Source organism: Limulus polyphemus, unplaced genomic scaffold, assembly GCF_000517525.1.
Source record: "Limulus polyphemus unplaced genomic scaffold, Limulus_polyphemus-2.1.2 Scaffold11746, whole genome shotgun sequence".
NCBI classification, from domain to species: Eukaryota; Metazoa; Arthropoda; class Merostomata; order Xiphosura; family Limulidae; genus Limulus; species Limulus polyphemus.
In genome coordinates this window covers 1-6,190 of record NW_013677356.1, presented here as the reverse complement: position 1 = coordinate 6,190, position 6,190 = coordinate 1, and the positions used below count along the sequence as shown (strand labels likewise).

Sequence of the window (6,190 nt, the reverse complement as noted above, 5' to 3'; positions counted from 1 at the left end):
CACACTTTAGGGTCTTGAGTGTATTATAAGAGTGTTGGGAAGATTCAACTATTTCATTAAGTTGTGATATGTTTGGGTTGGCATTCAGATCCAAACCTCCCTCCATATCTTCTGTGTGCCAGTTAGTATATTTCTTTTTTGCTTTAGTTTTGAACATATATATAAACATTTAATTAGTAGTGAATTCTAATTCAAGAAGTACATTTACTGTCCATTGGAATTCATTTGTTATTATTGATAATAATATGTTATCAAGGTTGAGATTATTTCTACAGAGTTTTTGGCTTAAGTCGATGGTAGGTTCATGATGTAATAGAACTCTATTAACAAGCTCTATTTTATACATTTTCACACATATGTCTATTTGTTTGCCCTAATAATTTAGTGAAATATATATATAATGAAGTGTTGGCTCAGGGTATAGGATTTCCATGAATAATTTCAACATGTGAGGTGTTATTAACACACATATGTCTATTTGTTTGCCCTAATAATTTAGTGAAATATATATATAATGAAGTGTTGGCTCAGGGTATAGGATTTCCATGAATAATTTCAACATGTGAGGTGTTATTAACACACATATGTCTGTTTGTTTGCCCTAATAATTTAGTGAATCAGCATCATGCAATGTTGCCTCAGGGTATAGGATTTCCATGAATAATTCCATGTGGGGTGTTATTAACACACATATGTCTATAATTCTACATTCATGTAAATGTTACAAGTAAACTTGGGACTACTGTCATATGATCAGGATTTTTTTCCATATCCATGTGGAAATACATATGCATTTCTAACAGAAGAAAAGTTAATACCCAGTTTAAGTGTACCTTGCAAGTTACACACTAGGTTACAAAAATATTTAAAATAGCTGTGAAACAGAAACCAATGTCAGTTAATTTTCATCTGGTCACAGTGTTGTTTACACTAGAATATACAAACAAACATGAAACTGTTTAATATTCTGTAAGCATGATATTGTGTAAAAAAGTGTTCTTTGTGGAATGTTTTAAACATTAAAAAATTATTTTCTGTAAATATGTCTGTTTTATAAATTATTTGTATTTGTAACATGATTTTATAGCAGAGGGCATGCTTATAAGATTTCCACTTAACTTTGAAAGCTATAGATTACTTTTTAGGTGTTCTTTCATAACATACTTAACTTTTCTATCCCACAGAAAATAAAAACAGTTCTGCCATATTCACTTTTTAGACATCATTGTTTCCACCACCTAAATATGGCTCACTTTGTGGTATCTGTAGCAAGCTCTTCAAACACCCTAATATATTCATATAAAGTCGAAACAAATGATTGTCTTCCAATAAAGAAGAAAGTTTTGAACTTCCAGTTTAATTTCTCAATAGTTTGTGTTTACTGTTAACATAAATATGGCTCACTTTGTGGTATCTGTAGCAAGGTCTTCAAACACCCTAATATATTCATATAAAGTCGAAACAAATGATTGTCTTCCAATAAAGAAGAAAGTTTTGAACTTCCAGTTTAATTTCTCAATCGTTTGTGTTTACTGTTAACATAAATTGATTTTTATTTCATTCTGTGATTTTAAAGACATCTGAAAAGTAATGGCATGGAAAAGCAGCAGAGGCAATGTTTTTTATTAAAATAGATCAACAAGGTATGGTTTAAGAACAACAGAAAACAGTTTGGTGAACTTTTTTGTGATACTTTGAAAGGCTGCAAAGTATAAAAATTATGATATGAATTAATATTACATTTTCAATCAATACCAGAATAGAGATAACCTCTAACTTTTAAGGATTCAATAATAGTAGTATTGAGAAGAATGGAGAACGTGCTAACAATCAGCACATAAAAGAACCTTTTTTTAAGTATTGATTTTTTTGTTATTGTTGCTGTATCTATAAAGGTTTAGATAAAGTGAAAGAAATGGATTTCATGTGTTTGAATTTTATATTTTTAAAATCCTATTTGTTCTTCATTTGAAAATGTAAAGTTTTCCTGTTGGAAATGGAATATTTTTTCACAATTGTCCCCATAAATAGAAAGAAATCAGCGATGCGTTACTGTTGCTTTTTTAGAATAACTTTAATTTTAGAGAAAGGTTACTTAATATGTGTTTTTTAAAGTAAATAAAAGGAATTCAACTGGTTTGTTTCTCTTTGTTTGTTAATGTAGATACCATTTGTTTTGCCATCAAGTTTATAATGTATTTTATTATTTATCCGTTTGTTTTTCATTCTGTCAGTGCTTATGTGATTTTGTGATATTACAAAATTTTACTACTGCTACTGTATTCTTTAGTTTATTTTAGCCACATTAGATTGTAAATACATAGTAGAAAAATTATTCTTGTTCTGCACTCATGGCCCAAAAGTGCAGAGTGATATTTTGCGACAAAGGAAACTAACCACGCACCCTTGGATTCACAGTCCACGATGTTAGCAACTGGGCCATGTCTGACCTTCTTTGAAAGAAAGTAATCTTAAAGTGTAAAAAAAGCTTTGTATACATATTTAAATGAATTAATGAAATCAGAGTATAAACATTCATGTGTACGTACCGAAAACCCAAGAAAGAAAATTACACACAAAAATTTTACAGTTTTCAATAATCAAAATGTAGCTTTGTATACATATTTAAATGAATTAATGAAATCAGAGTATAAACATTCATGTGTACGTACCGATAACCCAAGAAAGAAAATTACACACAAAAATTTTACAGTTTTCAATAATCAAAATGTAGACGACGAACAACAGATAATATAAAAAGTAATCATGAAATGAAATATTTTGATCCTAATATTTACTTGTATTATCTTTATCAAAGAATAGTTACATCATACTAACAAAGCCTTAACTAATTTCTAGGCTATGGATTTATGATGAGGAAACTGAAGATGAATATGGTTGATAAAACATGTTATTTACAAGGTTTCAGATTTCGCTGAAGATGGAATAAGTTATTCTGAAACGTTCAAACCTTGTAAATAACATGTTTTATCAACATCTTCATAATTAAATTTCTAGGCTATATTGATATGATGAAACTATCCCTTGATAAACCTGATAGACTTTTGGTGATTAGTCATATTTATCACAACTTTTACGGTGTTTGATCTAAGCTCAGACCATCTATTCTAGCAGTACAAAGATTTATGTCTTTCTAAGCAAATTTTTATTGAAATATGTAATAAAATGTACATCTTATATTCATAATGTACCATTTCATGGTGTTAATTTTCTACATTTCGTACAAATATCTTATGATCTATCCTTCGGTGTCGTGATAGACTTTCTGGGTGAGTGTAGATCCTGCCACACAAGCTACAAATCCATGTTCTCCTCTCCCAGTGCTTAAACCGTTGGTGTCTGTTCAAGGCATAAGATGAAGTAAACCTGGCTTCACATATTATACACTGGAATCTCTTGGCTGAAAAAGAAAAAAACTACTTTTTGATGGAAATATTATATGAGTGACAGTTAATTCCCATTATTTTATTAGGGTATTATATGAGTGACAGTTAATTCCCATTATTTTATTAGGGTATTATATGAGTGACAGTTAATTCCCATTATTTTATTAGGGTAGTTCAAGAGTGGTTGACTAGCTGTCTTCTCTCTAGTCTATCAGTTTTAAGATTATGACTAGCTGTCGTAGCCCTTGTGTAGCTTTGCAAACTGTCCAAAAGGAAAAAACCAAACAATTCTTATAAATGTAGAGTTAAGACAGCTAGAATCTCAAAATCAGCATTTGCTATTATTTAGTACTACTAATTGGAAAATCTATCTACTGTAGTTTTGAGATTTTGTTTTTTTTAAACAAACTATCAGTATGAAACTAGTTTTCATTTCCTTGTCATAATTAATGTATTGATATATTGCTTTTTTTAAAAAACTAGTTACAGAATATCTTAAATATTGTGGCCAAATGTTAGAGAATTGTGTTGGAAATAATACAATTACAGCTTTTTAAAGATTTCCTGAAGATGTTTAGCATAGCATGACATGAGTTGTCATATTATGGGTTGATGTAGCATGGTGAACACTATGATATAGTGTTAAACATATATTAAAGGGAAGCCAGAAGACACCCACTTTATATTTTTTTTATGGCCGTCTTCTCTACTTCCATTAAATGTTACATACTGTTAAAGGGAAGCCAGAAGACACCCACTTTATTTTTTTTTTTATGGCCGTCTTCTCTACTTCCATTAAATGTTACACACTGTTTTCCTACCAGAATACAGCATTCCGATTGAAAATATTATCGAATTGATTTATTACTGTTTATTGGACTACATTATGTGCTGTGATGATGTTTTTTTATTAATATTTTCACTGCTTTTGAATTAAAATTTTGTGCTGCACAGATTATCATTATGAATTATAACAATAAACAAATACTTAAATTTATTCAACGATACTAGTTTATTTTCATGTTGTGAACTCTTTCAGAATAAAATAAAAATAATGAAAGATTTTTGTAAGAATCAGAACCAGAATTTTTGTTAGCTTATTTTTTTACTGTTTTAAAATTTATTTTACATTGGAATTTCTGTATTGACTTATAAGTCTGTACTATATGTACACGTTTTGTATTGTGTTAAAATAAACCATACTTGTATACTTTAAGTAGTTGGATCTTTTCTTTCAGTTTTATAGAAACTGTAATGCATATTAATGTTGTGTTATGATCACACTACTGGTAATTGTTTCAAGTGTGTTAAACCTTTGTTAAAATACTTTAACTTTATGACTTTTCAGAAAATAGATTGAAGACTAATAAAATGTTAATACTTCTAGGAGGCAAGTTTATTTGTCATCTTTGTAATGAAGAATTTGCATGGGCTTCAGGACTGAACAGACACAGAAGGACAGTTCATGGAAAGAAACAAGTCTTCCACTGTTCATTATGTGGAAAAGTTTATCATCATCCAGAAAGTTACTCTAAACACAGACGAACAGTACACCAAATATTTGGGCACCATCTTCGTACTAGTTATTTATAAATTACTGGATGTATATTAAAGTCCGTAAAATAACTCATAGCTCTATTAGTGTTTGTGATAAACATATTGATATAAGTCCATATTTAAGTCCAATGAATAAATTTTTATTAGACATTTTGTGGTTATGTTTCTAAGAAACTACTAGTGAGGGATGAACAAATTAAGATCTTTGTAATTTTGAAACATTAATAAAGTGTGTGGAGTCAAAGCATGTTTCAGGCATTCTTTTACATAGCTATTTGTGGTTTACATTATGTTAGTTAAAAAAACAAGTTATATATCACAAAAGTGGTAACTGTTGGCATGAAAACATTCACGACAAGATTCTCTATTTCTGATACATTAATATCTAAGTAATATAGCATTGAAGATTAATAGAAAAATAATAGTTTGGTATTAGAATTGAGCAAAATATGGAAGTCATACAAGTTTTTTTTAACTGATAAAACCTTGTTTGAATTTTAGAAACATAGTTTTTTCTAATATTTAATTAAAATCTGTAAAAATTAGGTTTATTTTAAGGTAATGCATGGGCATGGAAATACTTTATAGGCAATGTTGTTTTTTAATGTATTGGTAAAATGAATAAATAGAGATATAGGAAATGTGTTGTTTTATGGCACTTTTTATTGTATAACTAAAACCTTAAATTATGTTTTAATGTCTGTACCTGTATGATGGAGCAACAAGTACATATTTTAAAATGACACTCAGATTTATGTGGATGTTACACTGTAGGAAACACATTACCAGTAGTTTCAGGTATTTAAATTATGTTTTAATGTCTGTACGTGTATGATGGAGCAACAAGTACATATTTTAAAATGACACTCAGATTTATGTGGATGTTACACTGTAGGAAACACATTACTAGTAGTTTCAGGTATTTAAATTATGTTTTAATGTCTGTACATGTATGATGGAGCAACAAGTACATATTTTAAAATTACACAGATTTATGTGGATGTTACACTGTAGGAAACACATTACTATTAGTTTCAGGTATTTAAATTATGTTTTAATGTCTGTACCGGTATGATGGAGCAACAAGTACATATTTTAAAATGACACAGATTTATGTGGATGTTACACTGTAGGAAACACACTACCAGTAGTTTCAGGTATTTAAATTATGTTTTAATGTCTGTACCTGTATGATGGGGCAACAAGTACATATTTTAAAATGACAC

General features: G+C 29.2%; 1 long non-coding RNA gene across 1 annotated transcript in view; it reads right to left on the bottom strand.

Moving 5' to 3' along the window:
- The window catches only part of LOC111083870, an 11,712-nt gene extending 6,251 nt beyond the window's left edge, over positions 1–5,461 (bottom strand). Inside the window, exons 1-2 of the long non-coding RNA XR_002609289.1 lie at positions 5,450–5,461; positions 4,214–4,216 (exon numbers count right to left, since the gene is read on the bottom strand). This is a non-coding gene — a long non-coding RNA (uncharacterized LOC111083870). The remainder of the gene's footprint in view (positions 1–4,213; positions 4,217–5,449) is intronic.
- Between the last annotated feature and the right edge of the window lie 729 nt (positions 5,462–6,190).